A 23644-nucleotide genomic window follows, 5' to 3' on the forward strand; every position below is an offset into this window, starting at 1 on the left:
ATTTGTATAATAAAAATTGTTACAGGCCTTGTATAGGTCGATTTACAAAATATGTATATTGTATAAAACGAGCATCGTATATTCGGCATATCTTGACAACGTGAATTTCAAATGCTTGCATATTGTTAATTAGTATGGTGTACATGCTTTTAAAACATATATGAATATGTGTTCTTTGTTGTACTTGCAAAAGTTCAGGTTTCGTCAATTAATCAACATTTTTTATGGCAAAGATATGCATCTTCTCCTGTTAACAGGTACAATTGTTTCCGGTGAATTAAGCTTGAAATATTTCATTTGTATATTCAATATTCTTAATTTATCATCACTGTTATGGAAATTTGTTTTTTTTTTTTGTTTGTTTTTTTTTTTTTGTATTCATATAAAGCATAATTTTATTCAAAAACGTCTAAATGAAAAGAAGAAGTCTCCTGCTGTGGCCTTCAATTCGACATTTCGATATATCGACGACATTTTTATCGATTACAATATTCCTTTTCTTTCCTACGTTGATTCGATATATCTCTTTGAACTCAAAATAAAAGACACCACAGAGTCTGACACATCTGTTGCAAATACAATCTATCGTTAAGTTGAATGTTTACTGACGTTTTTCATACAAATTATCAGTGCATTATTTTCATACTGAATTGTCTACGATTTTTATTCTTTACCCGATCATGACAAGGACCACACGGCGGGTGTGACCGGTCGACAGGGGATGCTTATTCTTCCATGGCACCTGATCCCATTTCTTATGAATTTAGGGGTCCGTGTTTGCTCTACTCAAAATTTGAGCTTGGTTACTGTTCCTTATCTTCATATTTCATTTTTAAGTTTAGAAAATTGTTTCAGTGTAATGTTTGATGGTAAACGAAAGTAATTGAGTAAGGTAAAAAGTGTCATAGCAAAGTATAAAATGTAACAGTTATTTATGTATTTATATTCCACTAACACTTGAATATTGTGTTTATGCCTCCAAACTGATTCAATACCCAAGAACGATCAATTTTGAACCTAAGAAATGCTACTGAAAAATAAGTTGATATTACAAGAAATACAACAACCCCGTTTTGAGTTAGCATTTCGTAAATTCCATGGTCGTTATAATGACCTTGATTGCAAATACAACCTATCGTACTTTGAAATCTTTCATACCAGTTCTTAGGGTATTGTTTGTACTAAATTTAGCTATGGATAACTCCGTTTTACTGATCAATACATAAAGCTTACGGTAGGTGTGACCGGTCAACAGCTGACGCTTACTCCTCCTAGGCACCTGATCCCACCTCTGGTGTTTCCAGTAGTCCGTGTTAACATTTCGGAATTTTCCTTTTCAGGAAAGTCTCCATGAACTGTAGATTAAAACTTGTACAAATCATTCCATCAAGGTTGTAGGGCCAGAATATAGAGGGCCAAGAATATAAAGAGAAATTTAAATAGAGCTTATCAACAGGACCACAGTTAGTTGTGCAAAGATACTAATACATTCAGTTGGTGGAGATTCGTTTAGTTTTATTATATATCAGCAAAGCAGAAATTATTTTAACCACAGTAATTTAGCATGTTTTACCACCGATACGAATGATTGATTGATTGATGGTTGCTTAAATGACCATTCGAGAATTTTTCACTCATATAGAGACGTCACCGTATGCCAGTGAAGGGCTTCAAATTTAAACCTATAATCGGCACTCAGGGCCATTAAGCAGTGAGAGTTCTTGATCGTGCCAACGCTACCGTGAAATTGGACCTCCGCTTTTAAGGTCTCGTCCGGAAGGCCGGTGACTTTCGCTTCTAAAACCCGGCGCCTGGCGAAGGAACAATCCATACCTATGTTTATCTTAGGTTTGACTCGAGGAATCAAACCCCAGCCTCCCGATCACGAGGACTACCGATAGTAAAAACTGCTTTTAAGAAAGGGGTCACAATATAGGTTGCTTATAGACAAGTTGCTTATTGATTGATTCCAGTGATATCTTTGCTACGTTTCCTCTCGCAACGTAACAAAGTGACTACAGCTCTACCAAACTACAGAGGAATACTAAGAATTAAAGTAAATAAATTCACTTTAATTTTTCAACCTTTGTTTGTTCATTCAATTAACTAGTCCGGGGTACTCAAGATTTACATATCATTGCAACTGCTGTCAAACAAATTTTGTGATTTATATGTGTAAATAATATGAACAGAGTTAAAATTGTATACCAAGTATTACATTTAATGAAATCCGTGTGTATGTAAACTTTCGGATCATATAAATAGACCTACTACACAAGGTAGAAATAATTTTATGAAATATGTATATTTATAAAAATAAAGTTTTCCCAAAATTTCTAATATGGTTTGTGAAAATGTGGTATAAGATTTTCATTGTAAATATTTATGAATACATCACTTATTAAATAGAAAAAAGATGTATTAGTTTTGTTGATTTCTGTTATGCTATTCGATAACTTATTTACCTGAAATTCAGTTTGATTTCAGCAATGATGAAGTCAAATACTGCTTTCATTGATGTTCACAAAACTGAATTATGGCTTCAATTTTGGAAGAACACAGGAGATCATTTCACAAAAAAAAAAAAAAAAAAAAACAAACAAACAAACAAACAAACAATATGTAAATAAAAGACTGTGTATGGAGACGTTCAAAGTTAAAATGTAATCAGATTCTTTTTATTAATATTTATGACTGACAAGGATAACCTGCTATCTTCAAAAACAAACACACCAGCATTCATCTATTTTAGAAACTAGTTGTCAATTAATATACTTTATTTTTATAAAAAAATGAAAAATTTTCTAAATTGTTTTTTTTTTTTTTTGTCTTACAGCGTTTGCTTTACGGTGGATAACATATGTTATCAAGTATTTTATTTAATTTCTAAGCAATTCAGAAAGCAGATTTTTACCATAACCTTTTTGATTTTCCCCTTTTTGCTCAGCCTGCAGAAATTAAGTGTAATATTGGTTTGGGATGAATCATAGGATGATACTGAAAATCTTCTCTTTTTTGTGTACTTACAGAGAAAAGCAAATAATACATGTATATTCTTATCCAATATTTGGAAATCAATGTATTCATTAGGGAAGGCAATCGAATACAGAATTGCCAATCGTTACCTGCAAGACGTTCCGACCGATTAACCGTTTAATCTTAAAAACAATATACATTGTTTTTAGATATTTTTTCTATTCATGTACACAATTAACTGGAAAAGAAATTAGTAATATTTTGTTTCTGCTTGATCAGAATACTGTATATATTTCATTTCAATTTAAATAGGCAAAGAAAAAGAAAGAAAACCATGAATACGCCTGAGAGATGACAGTCATTAATTTAAATTAATCATCTTTTTTTTTTAGTCGCACAGTTTATGCTTCATTGTCACCATAATCAGAACCAAATCTGAACTATCACTTAATTTACAGTTTGTTTAATAATAAAATCTGATAGATATCTGGAAAGGATAGACAGGATTAGATACACATTATAATCAGTTCACTGTACTCAGTGGTGATTTAATTAATATCAATTAAGAAATACAGGACTGGCTTGGTATTGACAGGATGTTAAAATAGTAATTAACTCTTCACAAACGGACCAATTAACCCTTAATCTTAATCCAAAGAGGAATTATTAAATACATGTAGAAATCAATGATCAAAGATTTTCTGAAAATTGAATTTTATGGAAATTTTGTTCATATTTCAACATCTTACTTTTTTCGACTTTTCCAACCGACTACCATTGTTCCGATCCGACCGAGTAACCAGTTAACTGGTTACGAATTGCCATCCCAAGTATTCATTTATCATGGGAGTTTACAGTCTTTTTCGAGAATGCTAACCATGATTAAAATCTAAAAGCTAATATTTGTATATGCATGCATGAAAATAAATAAAAAATTATTCACATAATACTGTTTACTTTTTAAAATATTCTTTGAAAGAGATTGGATGTTTTAGTCTCTAGTGAATAATATCCATTTCGCTAGCTGCAGAACTGTAGCTCTCTGCTTGAGAAAATTCGGACAGACAAAGCAGAGAGCTACACATCCAAGCATTGTAAAAACCTTCGATTTACGCCGCCTCTTTTTTGTCGCTCGCTTCGGGTATTATTTCTTGTAATTAATGCTTTCCCCTGCTTTGAAGGTGGTATCCAATAGTTATCATATATTTTACTCCTATTCATGACACTTTATTTACCTTTCAACAGTTCCAGACGGCCGTAATATCAGTTTAAAAAATGCATTCCGACGTCGACGTTGGTGTCCTCCTGAAACAACACGCCCGAGTTTTATTTATCTCATTTCTTTTTTACATATATGTTGTATTCTAATCTTTATAGACAATATACATGATATTTAAACCTCCTGAAATTTTTATTTACATTTTCTTGACAAGTATATGTTCTTTGAATTACTTCTTTTCGCACAACCCCCAATAACATGGATATCGGAATGGGAATTTTTTTAACCGACATTTCAAAACCATAAAGAGCTGTTTGAGACCGTTGAAAGGTAGATAAAGCATCAGAAAAAGGAGTAAAATATATGGATAATTATTGGATACACTTTTAAAGCAGGGGAAAGCATTAAATACAAGAAATAATAGCCGAAGCGAGCGACAAAAAAGCGGCGGCGTAAATCGAAGGTTTTTACAACGCTTGGACCTGTAGCTCTCTGCTTTGTCTGTCCGAATTTTCTCAAGCAGAGAGCTACAGTTCTGCAGCTATCATTTCGCAAAATCTCAATACTCTATTTTTCAAATTTATCAGGAGTAAAAATATTTTTCAAATTTTCAATTTATTCGGTTAGCAAAAGCGTGTTCTGAGTACAATCAATTTTTAACCGAGTCAGGCCTCTGACAAATAAGGTGATGCTACAAGGCTTTCTTTTACAATCTTTTTAAAGTAAGCATACCACGAAATTTAATGTTCATTATAATGACTTTTTTGCAAACACAATTTATCCTTAGATCATATTTTGGCTGATATGTCTCATACTAATTGTTAGGTCGTTGATTTTACTATTGATGACTAACCGATAGTCTATTTTTTGCGACATTCATTTTTGCAAGATGGTGAGTTCGTATTTAAGGGCAAGAAAAATGTTTCTGAATTTCGGTTTTCACTGTAAGTTCGTGAGAATGAAATTTTTGCGAGCAGGCTGTCTCGTCTTATATAATGCGTTATAACGCAAAAAATATTAAAAAAAAGAAATTCTCAGGAATAAAAAGGTATGGTGCTGAATATCTAGGTTAAATAGATACAAAAATAAATTATTGTGTTTTAAGATATTATTCCAGCTAAGCCATCCAATTAGTAAAACAGTTCTTTAACGCATAAAATAATACACTTTTAGAATATATATGCAAGGGAACTCTCAGTAAGATAAATAAAAAAAGTTCTCCCAGCTCTTCAAAGATGATATTTTACAACAGTTTCTTTGTTCTTTAGAAATACCTGTATCTTTTGCTTATCAAAAATTAAGTAGCTCAAATTTTTAAAACTAAAAATTAATTCAATTTTAATATTCTTTGAACTTTCAATGTATCGTGCTATATAACACTGACCAAAATAAAACAATATTCAGGGTAAAAACAATTGAGACAAGCTATTCATGATTAAAAAATCATAAAATCAATCAGCTTTCGTTAGTTACTGATTATTGAACATAAGTACCAGCATTAAAGAGTTTGACCTGGAATATGGGATATTTTGTACATATTGTTATAAAATAATATACAGTTATGAAATGGGTGTGTGTGTGGGGGGGGGGGGGGATTATGATTCCTTGTGAGACCAAACTTTTTCCCGAGAAGGTGAAGCCGTCGAAGGAAATAGTTTCCTACCAAGGTGAACCATAAATTTGCTCTTTCCCGAGTACCTATTATATAACTGTTTAATTATACCGGAACAATCTAAGGAGATTTATTAAACCAGATATTCTCCAAAATTTCTAAGACAATATAGAGGCATTCAAATAAACAAAATCCATTTAACTAAAATTATGTTTGATATCTAATGCATCAATATTGAGGAAAATAGCATGTTTATAAAATAAAATAATTAAACAGTCATTTTAAAAAACTATAAAACAAATTAAGATAAAAGAAAAAATCTTTTTAACAAAATAAGTCTTCATATATATATATATATATATATATATATATATATATATATATATATATATATATATATATATATATATATATATATATATATATATATATGGCAGATTAATTTGCCCTTATACCAAATTAATCTCATTTAATTGACGGAAGCACATTACAATATCGTTAAAACTAATAGTGGAACGAATTGGTTATAATCCAAAAGGAAAAAGACTCATATTGGTACGAGTTGATTAATTAGGTAGCACTTCCTTTTCCCGCCATCCAGCAACAGGGCGAGGCAGGAGATCCACATCAAAATTATTATCGCAATCATCCGAAGGAAGTCCAACCTGGTCTCAACTATGCCGCCAGTTAGACAGACGATCACCTCACGCTCCAGAAAGGAGCGCGATCGTAATTTTGTTTCGCCGGGCAGAGGGCGAGGAAGGAGATACAAGCGGACCACACACGAGGCGGGACATCCCACCAACACAAGACCACGACTTAGGGGAAACCGGACCAGTACTGCAACATCAACGTCCCCAGCCACAGTAACGGTGGCGGAATCAACCCATAAAATTTACGAATACGAACCCACAGGACGTCCGGAGGGCCAAGACGAGGAGACGTCGAGCAACATCTCGGGTGAGTGTGACATTTTGCTCCCCACAGTAGATGCCTTAACACACCATACAAACAATAGCGAATTCGGTGGCCCCCCATTTAACATCTCGGATTACCAACCTGCTCAAACCCCCAGTTCTATAGATCCCATTAGCGCCCATGTTCCACTAAAAATTAAAAAAAAAATTTGGGAGGGAAAATTTGTCGATCTACCCATACTATTAAAATCGGCGCGGGAAATCTCAGATCACTTAGATACACAAGGCCAAATACAAATACGCAACGGCACAATGTGCCTTGTGAAGCATAATCCCCGCACCTTTTTGTCAATCTACAAATGGACTTCAGCCTTCATCATCTTAACAAGTATTATGTTAGAAAAATATAGATCTAGAGCCCAAGAATTTTTTAAATATATGAGAGATGTAAGAATGGCAGCCGACAGATCTCGGAATGGTTGGTTCACATATGATGAACAATTTCGGCTTCGCAAATGTCAGACTCACACTCATCTTGGGGAATCATAAACTCTGAACTGTGGTTGATCCATGTCACCAACAATTACACCATGCAGGCCCAAGAAAAGCCCATATCTCCCACACAAATTTTTTTCCCCCAACATAAACAGCCCAATATACCAGCAGCTAAGAAAAAGGTAAATTCAGCAGCCAATCGTTACTGTTACGATTTTAATTCAGGCAAGTCATGCAAATTCTACCCAAATTGCAGGTTTGTCCACTCGTGCAATTCATGTGGCGGATCACACCCCTCGATCAAATGCAGGAATAGAAATACCCAATTCTAACGAGGATATCAACAGTTTAGGAAAAACTCCAATTGATGTCTACAATTTGTCTGCTTATCTACAAGGTTACAGTGCTAAATCTTTTCTCATAAACGGTTTCCTACATGGTTTTCAACTCCAGTACAATGGCCCAAGAATTTACAGGGAATCAAAAAATTTAAAAAGTGCTATAGTAAACCCCAGTATAGTGGAACACAAAATACATAAAGAACTCCTGCTCCAGAGGGTAGGGGGACCATTTGAATACCCACCATTCCCATCCCTTCAAATCTCACCATTAGGACTTGTCCCCAAAATAGATGGAGATTTTAGACTCATCCATCACCTGTCCTTCCCAGAACATCAATCAATCAATTCTTTTATAGATCCAGCTGCATGTTCAGTACACTACGCATCAGTGGACGACGCAGCAGCCATCATCGCGACACTGGGGGCAGGTACTTTATTAGCTAAATCCGATATAAAATCTGCATTCCGGCTCATTCCTGTGGCCAAAAATGATTTTGATCTATTGGGGTTTAAATTCCAGTGTAAATACTTTTTTGACAAAATGATGCCATTCGGTGCATCCATCAGCTGTGCAATCTGGGAGAAGTTCGCAACTGCATTACATTGGATCATTCAATCTAGCTCACGTAACCCCCATATTCTACACTACTTAGATGATTTTCTCTTCGCGGGACCACCAAATTCTAATCGGTGCCAATCTACCCTCGACCTTTTCAAAAATATCTGTAGCCATATCGGAATACCAATAGCTCTTGACAAAACCACCGAGCCCAGCACAACAATAATTTTTCTAGGAATTGAATTTGACACTATCCACATGGTAATGCGACTTCCGCAAGACAAGTTAGTTTCTCTCCGACAAAGCATTCAAACAGTCATGATAAGTAAAAAGGTCTCCTTAAAGGCCTTACAATCACTGATTGGTCTCCTCAATTTTGCCTGCAAAACAGTAGCACCTGGCAGAGCCTTTTGCAGGCGACTAGTTGATGCCACTATTGGCATCAAAAAACCATATCACATGATAAGAGTTAATCAAGGTATGAAAGCAGACCTTGCAGTATGGCAGCAATTTTTGAAACACTTTAATGGGGTCACAGTCATATGCTCTGGTATTTGGTCATCAGATAACAGTCTACAACTATTCACAGATAGTGCAGGGGGGTTTAATGGGGGGTTTGGAATCTTTTTGCTGGCCGCTGGGCTCACTCAAAATGGCCTACCCATTGGGTGTTTTCTGATGTTATTCGTGACATGACATTCTTAGAACTATTTCCAGTATATGTTTCACTCCTGTTATGGCACCCATGGTTATCAAACAAACGCATACTTTTCCACATTGACAACATGGCAGTTGTACAAGTCATTAACACATTGACATCTAAGTCAACAAGGGTAATGAACATTGTCAGAAAACTTGTTCTCCTCACTTTGCAACATAACATCACAATTAAAGCCCAACACATCCCAACAAAACTGAACAAAATAGCTGACAGTATTTCTCGTTCACAGTGGGGAAAGTTTCGCAACCTGGCTCCAGAGGCAGAGATGTGGCCCACACAGCTCCCCAAGCAGATATGGGAAATTTAATTGCTGAGTCCAAACGCCTTATTCATAGCTCCTTATCACAAAACACCTACAAAGCTTACCGGGCTGCACTGAATAAATTCCAATCATTTTTAAACATTTATGGCTTACAGCAAACCTGGCCCCTGCACAGCAACATAATACTATATTTTATAGCCTACCTATCCATCCAAAAAATGTCACCCAATTCAGTGTCCCTTTACATTAGTGCATTGTCATACTTCCACAAAATAAACCATCTTCCTGACCCTACCAAGTCCTTCCAAATCAACAAAGCACTTCAAGGCTTAAAGCGCAACAACAGAGTTGTTCCAGACAACCGCCTCCCAATAACCCTACCAATTTTGGAAAAGCTTGTTATATCGCTACAGTCAGTGTGTTGCTCTACTTACGAGGTCAAACTGTTCACATGTGCTTTTTCATTAGCATACTTTGCATTACTTCGAGTAGGGGAATTCACTTTAGTCAACTCAAACACACAGAATTCATCCCATTGCATACAACTCAAACACATTCAAGCACATCCACACAAGCCCTATTTAAGGTTAACCATACCACACTCCAAAACTGACCAGGTTGGTAAGAATACCACCTTTATTATCCATAGCCAGCCACTTGCTACCCTGTGCCCAGTTAAAGCTACCTTGGATTTTATCGAGTGTAGGCCCCATACCCCTGTTAACCACTGTTTTCTAATTCATCTTAATACAAAACCATTGACGAGATACCAATTCAACGCAGTCCTTCAAAAGGCTATTGAAAACATATTACCAACACCAGGCCATTTTGGCACACACAGCTTTCGAATTGGGAGGGCAACAGACCTTGCATTACAGGGCACGTCCGATTCTGAAATTCAGAAGTTTGGTAGATGGAAATCAGTAGCTTTTCTTAAATACATAAGGATCATGTAGCTTGGTTCACAACAACATTCCCATACCTACTAGGACTACAGACATCTACCCATCGATGCGGGGAGGGGGGGGGTATTTGGACATGTGTATAGTCAATTTAAAATCCAAAACTAACCAACCCAAAGCATTGCAGGTCTAAAAATATGGATCATAGGATCATCCATTCCTTTTTGGGCAGGGGAAGCAGCCAAACACTACCCAGGGGGACAAAGCCTGAACCTCCCTGCCACACTGCTATGGAGATCACGCAGGGGGATGCAATGGCAGGAATTAGACCCACAAATCCTACAGCTCATCAAACATGAAGTACCCCCAAATTACTTAGTCATTCATCTAGGATCCAACGATTTGGTAACTCCAAACTTAACTAGCAAAATATTCATACAAGAGATTCAGTGCAGCTTCCTGCGATATAATGCTCTTCTCCCAAATACTAAACTGGTGTGGTCACACATTCTACCACGCCGTTATTGGCATGGAGCTCCTTTGAACAGTGGAAAAAAGATAGACAAGAAACGTAAAAGAATTAACAAAAATATCTCAAAATTTGTCACAGAAATGGGTGGGGGTGTAATTTCACATGCAAACATATCCGTTGCCAATCTGGACTTGTTTAAATTTGATGGTACCCACCTCTCCGAGCTTGGCAACAGAACTTTCTTAAATAATGTAAAAAGTGGATTGTGGTCCCTCATTCAAGGGAAGGGAAAAGTATCCTCTAATGTAAAGTAATAGAGGAACATCATATTGATGTCTGTGGCGGGTCCGGAGGGATGAGTGGGAGGGTTGTGAACACATCTGGCTCGTTGTTTCCCTGCCTAGCCATCAGACAAGTTGGTGGGCACATTGTTGGGTAGACAGGTTGTCTACAAAGTATCCAACCTATGGCAATGTGTAATAAAAGTCAAGTAAAAAGACAAGTAAAAAGTTTTCGATTGGGGTCGTAGCCAAGTCTGCAGGCCTGGGGCCCCCTCCACCTCTTGTAACAGGAGGGGAGGCTTAGTACTGGAGTACTTGGGTGTAAAAGTACTGCTGACCAGAAGCAATCACCGGAAGCAGGGTATACAGATGTACTCGCAAATCTCTCGATCCCTAATGTCTAGTACCTAAATTTGGGATCTCGGGCATCTGTGACCAACACAGGGCCACTGGTTTTGCCCGGTACTTATTAGTCGGTATGCCAACTATCCCTCCTGGACCCTATTTTTTGATTGTACATTTATGCAATGCGGCCATTTAATGCCAATTCCCTGATGTCCATCACAGTTATGAGTAATGCAAGATTGTATATGTTTTTGTTCAAGTCTTTAATAAATGTAACGAAAATTATACAGCTGTTGTCTATTGTAAAGCTGGCACCAAGGAAAGGTCATGATGACCCTATGTGTAAAAAGAATCGAGTAACAATGCATGTCAGGTCCTGCGGGGCAGTGATTACCTGACTGTTCAATTTAAATATATATAAAATCCTACTCAGTTTATATATGTTATAAACGTTCAATTATAGTTGTACTAAAAATCGAAGGCAGATGTTTCAGCGAGCACACATATCAAATCAATTTAGGTACTTCTCTAGCTTAATTTGCTACACTATGCATATGTTTCATTGTAGATATAGAATATTTGCCTCATCCAACACGAAAACAGGAAAATGTGTGTGTTCAAGTTCTAATGAATTCAGCTAATAATCCTAGAATCAAATTGAAAAATCATCTAGCAGATAAAACTTGATTTGAATAATGTTACAATTACATTGATAATAAGTTCAACTACTGCATTTCTGGATATCTTTGTTCTTTTTTATATCAATATGGCACTTGTAATTAATTACCGGTAAAGGGAAGATTCATTGTTTCTTTTAATTTCATCCCCAATCCGGACTCCTCTGAGTATAAACTTTGCTAAAGAAATCTGGTTTCCAAATTAATCTACTTTTATTGACATATTCCCAGAGACAGCCTTCCTAAAAGAAGATGCTGACATTATTAATTTTTTTTTTAAAAAGAAAAGCATTAACAATTACAGACTTTGAAATTATTGTTTCCTGAAGATATATTTGTACAAATAATGTTTAAAGGTTTTGCCTTTTCACAGTTGCTTTACCCATTTTTTAATGATAATTTTATTATTTTAATCAGTAGTTAAAGAGAGAGATAGACATTACGAATTATCCTCATTCCGACTTTTGACCAAAAAATTATCAACCGATTTTTTTAACGAAATAGAATTTTCATGAGGTGAAGATTATATAAATAGTGCACGTTTTTGAGGGTAACAGTTGAAATTGACACCCCAAGGAAAACCATTGTCAACCGACGCGTCAGCGGAGGTTGACAATGGTTTTCCGAGGGGTGTCAATTTCAACTGTTACCCTCAAAAACGTGCACTATTTATTTTATTATACTGAATGTCTTATTGATTTCGGGTGTCATAAAAAAATTCGGAGATCGTCGTTAAGTTCACGCTTAGAAAGCTTTCAAACTCCCTGCTTCTATTTTTCTCAATAAGAAAGCTTCGGAAAAGATTTACCAACCTCTTTATTGTTTGTTTGCTACTCAAAAAGTCCTTTATCATCTTAAGTTTGCACTCGCAAGGATGTTTCGTCTGTCGTTTGTTGTTTTCAAGTAAGCTACATCGGACGCAAGCTTATATTGACGTCGTTTATTCGGCTTCTTTCAAACGCACAACCGACGTTTTGAGAATTCTACGGTGAACCGTACGCGCATGATTTGAACGCATGTGATATTTTCGTAATGTTACCCGTTGTCAAGTGTGTTGCTAACGCTGAGGGTAACATTACGGATTGTTAAATGCGTCTAAACCAATCAGATTTTAGTATTTAACATGAAAGTATAATAAAATAAGATAGTTTACGGTTTTGTTTGAATATTTGTGTAAATCTTGTAATTGACTCCTGTTTTCCTCTACACTGGACCCCCTATCAACCACTCCTAAATGAAATTCAGTTTGCTTTATCCTTACAGGGACTTCCATACAAAAGTGTGTAAACGAGCAGCTATACCTCGGTATGTATATTCTATATTAAAACCTATGGTATTATTTCTATTATATTTCATTTACGGCGAGTTTCACGATTAAAAATGTAAGTTTGTCAATATTTTAAAGAAATATTAGGTTTCTTGACATTTGCATCATACCTGCATTCCTCCCATAAAAATCGGGAACAATAAATACGTTCATCCGTAACTCTCAAATATCTGTACTTTAATCTTTCCAATAATGTTTGATTGTTGTAGCTGTTGTACTTCAACTTGTCCTCTACGGAAAAATGATACAAGCAGGTGAGTGGGATTTTTTTCTTTCAAAACAAAGAGAAGTATTGCTTTTCTATATTGGTCATATATTTTCGTATATTTACCTTTAAAAAAAGTGACACTGAGAAAGTATCACGTCATTTATCACGCAATTGGCTCGGAATTTCTGTATTGCTAATGATGTACCTATACTGTAGGTCATAAAATTTTCGTGACGCTTTATTTACTTGGTATTTTAGTATTTATAAGCGAAACAAAATTTTCCTGATTTCTGGTTATTGTTGTACATAATCTATACTTATACAAATTTGAGAGAGAATAAAATTTTCGAGAGCACACCTTCTTGCTAATTACGCAAAACTAAAGTTCTTGCGAATAGAAAGTGATTTACATAATTTCAAATGATTTGGAATGGAGAGGGCAAGGTCACCAAAGGAGACACCCCTAAAACTGACCATATAACTTTTGTGGTCTAGCAGCAAGGAGATCAACAATTTTGTGCTATAATTTGAATCAGTGATGAGATAAGTGTCACTGTTTATGATCTAGTGTTTTAAATGGGATTTATATATTATTTCTAAATTCGTATGCCTAAGAGTCAATACTGAGTGCATTACTGAGTTCAGTTCACGAGACACCTTCAGAAACCTGTCCAGTCCATAGTAAAGCAGCGTCACCCATATCGATACTGACTGATTGACATGCCTGGACATAAAGCTCAAAACCGATTTAGGTATGGACAAGGTGACGAGTTTTCCCTTTCGTCACCCAATTATGGTGACCAGAACCCTAGCAAACTCCAGCGTCCAAACTCTGGTTACTCAAGCTCTATAGATCAGGATATTTCTTTTTTAAAAGTTATACTAGAAAATGCCAGTGAATACCCCGAATACCCGAAGAAAATTACTTCTTTGATTCTCAGTAACTCTAAAATAAAAAAAAACCTCCATAACAAAAACTTTATAATTCCCAAAATCATTATTCTAGAAAATAACTGGCTCAAGATTTCTGGGATCCAGAACCTTTGAAGGGCAAGAAGAAGACACGGAAAAGATTGGACTAAATATTTCTTAACAAATGCATTTTAGCATGCTGAGGGGTTTTTTTTTTGTCCCTTTGACCTCATGTTTGGAATTCACCACGTGCCACTCATAGGCTGCAAATTTAAACCAGTACTAAATACTCATGGTCATAAAGCTGTGAAAGATCCAACCAGCAACGTTATTATAAGGATCAAAGCCTTACTTCGTAACTCTAGAACAAAACGCATTCACCACAGCGTCACCAGGACGACCTGCATCATCGGGGAGTGCAGATTCAAGGTTGTTTAAATCAAAACCCCTGGATATTGATAGGACCTCGGTGTCAAAAGTTTATACGAGGGCATAATTAGTACAAGATCTTTAAAATACCAGAAGTGCAATATCTTGAATCATTTTATCATTCAAGTTTCTCAATATAAAGCAGATTCAAATTGTTCAAATCATGCCTCTTGATCGAATAGTTTGGGATAAAATTTAACAGTGAAAAAATTAATATAATAAAAAATATTAGGAGCCTGTTCTTAAAAACATTAGGGACACAATTACTCATTACAATTTGTTATTTCAATTGTAGTGATAATTCCATGTTCTTAAAATCATAGTCCTGGGTCAGGATGAGGCTGATTAGGGCTTTAATTTATATACCTAAACAGGAAGTTAAGAATAAATTGAAAAGTAGCAGGGGTAGGGTTTAATAATATTGATATGCAGCAAACATTTTCATGTTGTGTGGATGCAAATTTTGTTTCATTTTTTACGTAATTGACTCTATGGTAATTACCCTAATGACGAATATTCTGGTGGCAAAATTTTACATAATACAGTATTCAAGAGAAAAATCTTCAGAATACAAAGGTCACGTTAAATATATTGATCTTCAGTATTCCCTTGTATTGTGGATTCAACTTTGGTTAGATCATATTTCCTTAGAGCTAGGATGTAGATAAAATACTGGATTACTTTTTTATGTAAGTAAAAGAGAACACATTTTTTTAAAAATCTGCTGAAGAGCAACAAGCTTAAGGTAGGTGACTAACATTGTAGCATTGTAGTCCATCGCCCTCTTGCCTTAAATTATCATGATGATACACTGTGTTTCATTTGTATTTCCATAATATCATTTATCAAAATTATTATATAGTTAGGCCATCTTTAAAAAGAAAATGTTTGTCCTCTCTCGACCGACTGACTGCCCAACTCAAATCTCTTTTGAAACCTCCAACGATTTTTTTATTATTCATTCATGAATTTTCCCGTCCAACCAACAACTATTTTTATCATATTAAACCTTCAATTTAAAAAAAAATTATAAAATTCAGCACTGATGTTAAAATTTTCTTGGAAAAAAAACTCACTACCTACCTACCAACCCAATTTTTTAGCTCTACTGGTCAGAGACCAGAAGAGCTTATGAGATAGTAAGGTGTCCGTCGTTCGTCCGTCTCTCTGTCTGTCTGTCTGTCCGTTTGTCTGTAAACAATTTTTCAAAACGCTACTCCTCCTACGGTTTTGGTCTGATTTCAATATAACTTGGCACACAAGTAGTCTACACTAAGATTCATAATTTAGTGCATCGGTATTTGATTTCGATGAACGGTGTTGCCACGGTTACTAAAAATAGAAACTTCTGTAAAATTCATTTAAAATGCTACTCCTCCTACAGTTTGGTCTGATTTCAATATTACTTGGCACACAAGTAGACTACATTAACATACATAATTTAGTGCATCGGTTTTTGATTTCGACGAATGGTGCTGCCATGGTTACTAAACATAGAAATTTCTGTAAAATTTCTTTAAAACATTACTCCAGCTACAGTTTTGGTCTCATTTCAATCTAATTTGGCACACAATTAGACTACACTACGATACATAATAGTGTGTATCGGTTTTTGATTTCAGTGAATGGTGTTGCCAGGGTAACTAAAAATAGAAATTTCTGTGAAATACTCAAAATGCTACTCCTCTTACAGTTTTGTCAGCTTTTATCAGCTTGGCACACAAGTAGACTACATTAAGATACATAATTCTATTTAGTGCTGCATGTTGCAAAGTTTCAAATCCGAGTGCTACTTTTCCTTTGGTATACTTACAGACCAGTAGAACTACAGTCTCATCAGAGACTTCTGGTTTTAACCTGATTCGGGAGAGGGAAAACAAACATTTTTTTTTTTTTTTTTTTTTTTTTAAAAAAAAGATGACCTTACCATACTGCTAAACATCTCCATTATTTTTTTTTGTAGATGTCAAAAAAGATAATTATAATTATAATAATTAACTATTAGAGATGAAACAAGTTGCACAGCGTTACTTGCAGGTAATTTCTTATGGGGATTATAGACAGATGTAAATATAATCGTAATCCAGTGCGATTTTAAAAACACATTCAATAATAAACTGACTTTTATTATACATTTCTCAAATATGTGTTGTTGATCTTTTTCTTAGCTGAATATTTTCCCTATTGATGACTCATTCATAGGTTATTTTTGTAGTTGTAGAAGCATAATTAATCTTCCAGCCTTCCTCTTATTCCTTGAGCAAAAATCAAAAAAACAAAAAACAAAAAACAAACGAACCAAAAAAAAAAAACTAAACAAAACAAACAAACCAAAAAAAAAAACAAAAAAACAAACCAAAACAAACAAACAAACAAACAAAACAAAAAACAAACAAACAAACAAAAAAACCAACAGATTTTATAAGGACTGTACGAACAGATGTTATTATGAAAATAATCATCCCTTTTAAGAAATATGATGATTTCATTCTTTTTTCCGTATTGATAATTCATTCAAATGATATTTTTGTTACAAATGTTATTTTTGTAATTTGGGAAACTTAGTCTGATTCCTTAAGTGAAAAAAGAACGATACGATTTCATAAGGATATTGATTTATTAAAAAAAGTTAACATCGAAAAATGTATAGTGATCTGTTAGAAAAAAAGGCGAATAAAGTCGTAAAAACTTGTATGAAGGATTTTCAATTAAATGTTATACTTACCATTGTTCAGCCACGAAAAAAATGAGTAAAAGTGCTAAGTCATGCTATTGGAACATTTATAACTGATGCATCAAGTTTGATTTTGTTATAATGTTTTATGAGGGTCACTTACTTTCGTTATATATAATTTAGACATATCACAAGCTTCAACGATGACGTCCTTACAATGTAACAAAAGGAATGAAAATTAGTTTGTTTTCTTTAAATATTATAATATTGTGCATTGAAATAGATTCTTACTTTTAAACTGTAATACTGTTTAGCGGGAGTTTTAGCGGGGTGCTAGTTTTGGCTTATTTTAGCGGTTTGGTAGCAACACGCTAAACTTGTAATCGCTAAATTTCCACCCTTGAATGTAATTACTGAGTACAAGAAATATATCTTTTATCAGCTTGCTATTAAATATTACACTTCCCTGAACTCTTGGGTATTCAAACGTACAAGACTCATCTGGATGATATATATACGTGTACATGAGTATTCTACCAAATTATATAACTGGCTTGCAACTTCGTGGAATCCGGTGTCCGCTAAAAAAAATGTCCAACGTTATTGGTATGAGCAAGCAAAAGGCAAAATTTTACACCCGTTGAAGAAATACGCAATATGGTACTAATGCAAGGGGGAAAACAAAACAAAACAAAAAAGAAATGACAACATAAATTCTAATGAAAAAATGTAATTTTATGCTTCTTGTCACAATAGACGGAGAGTGTTCAAAGTCGATAATCTGAGGATAAATTGCTTCGTCGGATTTTTCCCTGTTTATCATTTGGTATCATATCAATAGTACATTTCTAAATTAGATGATCCAACAACAACGCAACCACCATTACCCTCATTAGAATCAGCCACAACATCAGCAAATGCTATCTCTACTTCCACGATGACGTCAGTGGAACATCAAACACAAATCAGCACGAGAACAGGAGAAGAAACAACGAGTTCTGTTATAAGTAAATGATGTTTTGTATTAAATAATGAAGTTATTTAAATATTTTAACATTTATGATGATTATTTATACAAACAACCTCACAAGTTTTGATTTGTTGCAATATTCATCTTGTGAATTGATAAATTATGCAATGTATTGGCTGTATCTGATCATTTTGTATTAAATATTGAAGTTATTTAAATATTTTAACATTTCTGATGATTATTCATACAAACAACCTCGCAAGTTTTGATTTGTTGCAATATTCATCTTGTGCATTGATAAATTATACAATGTATTGGCTGTATCTGATCATTTATAAGCGTGCAAATGAATTTGCCAGCGATATAAACTCTGATTATACACCATAATAGTATACAATAATTTAAAATCACTAATGTATCTCTAAAGTCCTCCCACGTTTAAAAAAAGATTTGTTCAAGTCCTGAATTTCGTTAACATGTGAAATTGTTTGTTTTTTGAATAGTCAAGATATAGGTAAAGACAGCTAGTATAGGACACCATGCATTAAATAAGAAAGAAGGGTTTTTTTTTTTTTTTACAAGTTTCAAAAGATTTCATGAATATTTATCATCAAACGCTCCTCCATGGCACCTGATCCCACCTCTGGTGTTTGGAGGTCCGTGTTTGCTCTGCTCCTACTTTGTATTGTTTGATGGACTTTTGAGCCTGAATACTGTTCGTTATCTTCATATATTTTATGAGACAATCGGTACAGAAAATATGCTTAATTTTTTCCTTTTGCATTGAATTTATCCTGATTAATTTTTTTCTGTAAAAGATACTCTGTTTATAAACTCTTGTGCATTGCTTCAATTGTCCTGATCTCAGTAGCAAAAAGCTGTATCTGATTAACTTTTGCGTGATTAATTTTGTTCATGATACCTTAGATAGTAAAAAATTCCTAATTAAGAAAAAATGCCACATTTTTTTTCAAATTGGTTTATAAGAAAAAAATATATATATTTGGGTACCATTTTTTTCTTCGTCGATATACACGCTACGATACAGTTTAATGATTTCAAGTCAAATTACTGAAACCATGGTAATTTCTTTCCTTCAGTACCAGAGTTTGTTTACATTGTTGCTATGTGCCCCTGTTCATGTGACTACATGGACAAAATCGAGTACTGGAACAATGAAACAAACCAGATGAGAGAGTACTATGAACTGAGTCAAAGGTTGTCTCAACTCAAACGCCTCCTCAGCGTGAACACAAAAAATCTCTCCTCAACTGTAAACAAGAAGATCAGCGCTGACGACAAGCGACCATCAGCCTCTGTAACAGGCCTAGGTTACGTGGGAGCTGTCTTTTTTGCCTTATTCCTTGGTGGAATAGTACTTTCTGATTTTCCTGTGTTGATTAGACAGACATGTAGACTTCTTCAAGACATCCGAAAAATGTGTTTTCGAAAATATATTTTACACTTCTGCCTGCCATTTAATATCAGTTTAATCTTACACCGCTGTTTCTTATTTAAATCTATTTTCAAACTTAATTTGAAATTTTTTTAAAATTATTTTAAAACTTAATCTGAAAAAAAATGAGCACACACAAACATACAGGAAGTTTTTTTTATGATAGAAGTTGAAAATTCAACCATTTAATAAAATCCTCTCTATAAAACTTTGTAAAATAAATTTCATTGATCTGCATCTTCACTGGATAAAATGGAATGGTAAAGGCACTCAGTCTGCACTATGACGTCACGTTTCATCAAATGTTAGTTGCAATTCCATAACAGAGGTTAAATTAGTGCAATTCTTTATCAAAAGACATTCATTCTATTTATTAATTTTTTTAGTAAATGAAATTAAAATTGTTTCCTTTAAGCTCTCTCTAAGAAATAAATAATCAAGATGATATGGTACTGCTATTATATAAATATTGCATGTAGTTGAGTGTAACATTGAAAATTTTCACCCCAATAAAACCATTGTCCACCGAGGCGCAGCCGAGGTTGACACTGGTTTTCCAAGGGGTGAAAATTTTCAATGATACACTCAACTACATGCAATATTTATTATATTTTACTGAATGTTTTATACAAATACATATACATTGAACCTTACGCGCATAAATTCTGCGCAGTCACTATTTTTTGGAATATCACCCGTCGTCAAGCAATGTTGACTGTTGCTATGCTGAAGGGCGTGGCTTCATCATTCAGCGGGTAATAGTGTTTTTTAACAAATGTTTCTCGACGAATCAGATTCAACTAATTTAAATGAAGGTATCATATTTGCAATTATCACATGGAATTGTGGTAACGAAGGAGTTATTCAAAGGCTTCACTCAGAATTTTGGCTAAGGAATGTACAGATTTCAGTTCGAATTTTGGCATTCTGTATCTCTTGCTGCACTCCTTCTTATAAAGGACTACAAATATCTTGATGTGTTTGACTTTTGAAAGAAAAAAATTGGTGATTTTAAATTTTCTAAAAGTTCTTTGGAGTTTTTGAGGATCAACGTCTGATTTACAACACTTCTAGAATATGCTGTAGCACATTACGTCTGATGTTTCTCCTTGACAGCAGTCAATATTTTTGTGAGGAGCTAAGATAGGGGTTAAGTAGAACATTTGCTGAATCCTGCAATGTATCTTTGTTTGTAAGGATTTTTATGAAGATGAAATATATGGAGATAACGAACAGTATTCAAGCTCAAAAGTCCATTAAACAATACAAAATAGGAGCAGAGCAAACACGGATCTCCAAAACATCAGAGGTGGGATCAGGTGCGATGGAGGAGTGAGCATCCCCTGCCGACCGGTCACACCCGCCGTGTGCTCCTTGTCATGATCGGGAAATAACGGAAAAATCCGTCGACAATTCAGTGTGTAAATAATGGCCTAAAAATTAGTATGAAAAACGTCAGTCGAAGGTTAGGAATGCAGTATAGGTAGGTTAGATCGAAAATATATTTCAAGTTTCATTTTGAATTGGATATTGACTATGCAACACCTGTTATGGTACATTCAAGTTGTACCAAATATTAAAGTAAAATACTAAACAAATCAACTTATTTGTTTTCAAGTCATACTCGAAACTGCAAGTCATGGGGGTATTATTGAGATACCACTTTCAAAGGATGATGTGACATAACAGCTATCTGGGGGTCCTTTTTCTACGACGAATTATATTTAATCTACAACGATTTTGATAGTTTTCATACATGAGTGAATAAATACGACGCCTTTTGAATAGTTTCAATAGTTCCGACAAATTTTAATTATAAGGATTACTGCATTATCTATGATTTTTTGACCCTATGACAGCAAAATTCGGCCTGGTTTGTGACAATACGTTCTTTTATGAAAAGAGAATAGGCGGGTCTTAGTACAATAGAGGGATATACATGAGGAATCTACCTTATATGGCTATTGTTATTATTCGCATATAGTCGCTTACCGAGAACAATTGTCCAATCCGATGACAGAACGACAAAACATGTTGGTTTACTATACATGTTTACATTTTATCACAGGCACATGGTTTAGGTCAATTTACACAATATCTCTTCTACAGTTCAAACTTTTAATGGTCAGCCAAGGCTATTTATACATAATAATACGCATGGAACCGCAGTGTTTACCGTTTAGGGGTCAAGAAATGCACATGAAACTTCTATTCACTGATTCTCGGCAATACGTGTAGACCTAGCGAATTGCCCACCGAACGCTTTACAAAACTTTAAATATGCATATTTATAAATCAATTGTTTGTAAATGTGAGCTGGGAAATTGTAGATCCGTGTCTAATCTGTGACTCAAATGCATAAAAAATGTTTAACGGAAAGCAGGTTAAAAAAAACATTTTTTTTCCAAGCATAAAATGTCCTTAGTATTTTTTGTGGTACTCACTAGTTATGCAACTCATTTATCTGATTGGTCAGTTAGAAGTATCGCCAGTGCCTCGATTGGCATATGAATTTATTCTTACGTCAGAAAAAAGAGTTTCGTCGATCTGTTCATAATGGGAAAGGCCAGCTAGATTTTACAATTTTCTAAAAACAACATGTGAGCGCAGTTAGGTACATTTTTCTCCTTTCACATATAGGTAGATTTCAATAAAAGACAGTGATCAGCCAAAGGAGAAAAATGTACCTACTTGCGCTCGTATATTTTAAGGGCTTAAAAGAGTGGGGCGGGGCCAAAATTCAATGGGAATTGGATGTAAACATGGTACCCCTACTCAAAATAAAGACATATATCTTCCAAATTATGTTTCTGTTTTCGGTAAAGGTAATATTTTTTGAGGGTATAGATATCAGTGATTAAGTGCATGCAAAAATTAGAGTAAATTTTAGATATTTGATTTTTTGTCAATTTACCGGGGGCCGTATGTCACATCATCCTTTATTTTCATTTTACTTTTGAAACCAATGATATATCATAACCATTGATATACTTTTTATCATCAAAGAGAAAAAACACGGATACAGATTCAATTATGGTACATTAGTACGGAAGCCCATTTAGGACCTATCAAAGACAAATTTTGAATTCGACATAACAAATTGACGAATTCGTTATAACGAAATTAATTCGTTATAACAACTTCTTTGAATTCTTTATGACGAATTTAATCTGTTATAACAAATTGGTTGAATTCGTTATAACAAATTCAAAAATTTGTTACAACAAATCAAATCCGTTAAAACGAATTCTAAAATTTGTTATAACAAATTAAATTCGTTTAAACAAATTTGACAATATGTTAAAACGAATTAATCAAATTCAACAAACAGGGCCTATAGAAAAATATATATGAATTCGATATAATGATTTGTCGAATTCGTTTTAACAAATTTAATACGTTATAACAAACTAAAGAATTTGTTTTAACGAATTTAATTCGTTATAACAAATTTAACAAAGAACAAGGTATGGTTTCATTACAAATCTTGCCCTGTGTTTTTCTTAAAAATGAAAGTGATGTAAAATATTAAAACTCATGCTTTCTGAATCATTGAAATTCCACCCAGAAAGATCTTGTAAGTCATTTTTCTCACATGACCTTCTAAAATGCTAATTGTGACGTCATAAACTTGTGCAATTTCCCGTATTTTCTTAAAAAGCTGCAGAAGACATCAATTTTCAATGGAATTTTCTTTCAGATAATATTGTCCACAGGCATCGCCCACAAAGATTTTGAGATATAAGATTTTTCAAAGAATTTTACTCAACATATCTGAAAATTAAAGTGGGCGACGGCTGTGGACACTATTTTCTTAAGGAAAATAACCCTTGAAATGAGTCATTTTGAGGCTTTTTCTGTTTAAAATAGAGAAATGCATCAAATTACT

The sequence above is a fragment of the Saccostrea echinata genome, unplaced genomic scaffold (genome assembly GCF_033153115.1).
Source record: "Saccostrea echinata isolate AGI-Se365-2 ecotype Australia unplaced genomic scaffold, CSIRO_AGI_Sech_v1 ptg000001l, whole genome shotgun sequence".
NCBI classification, from domain to species: domain Eukaryota; kingdom Metazoa; phylum Mollusca; class Bivalvia; order Ostreida; family Ostreidae; genus Saccostrea; species Saccostrea echinata.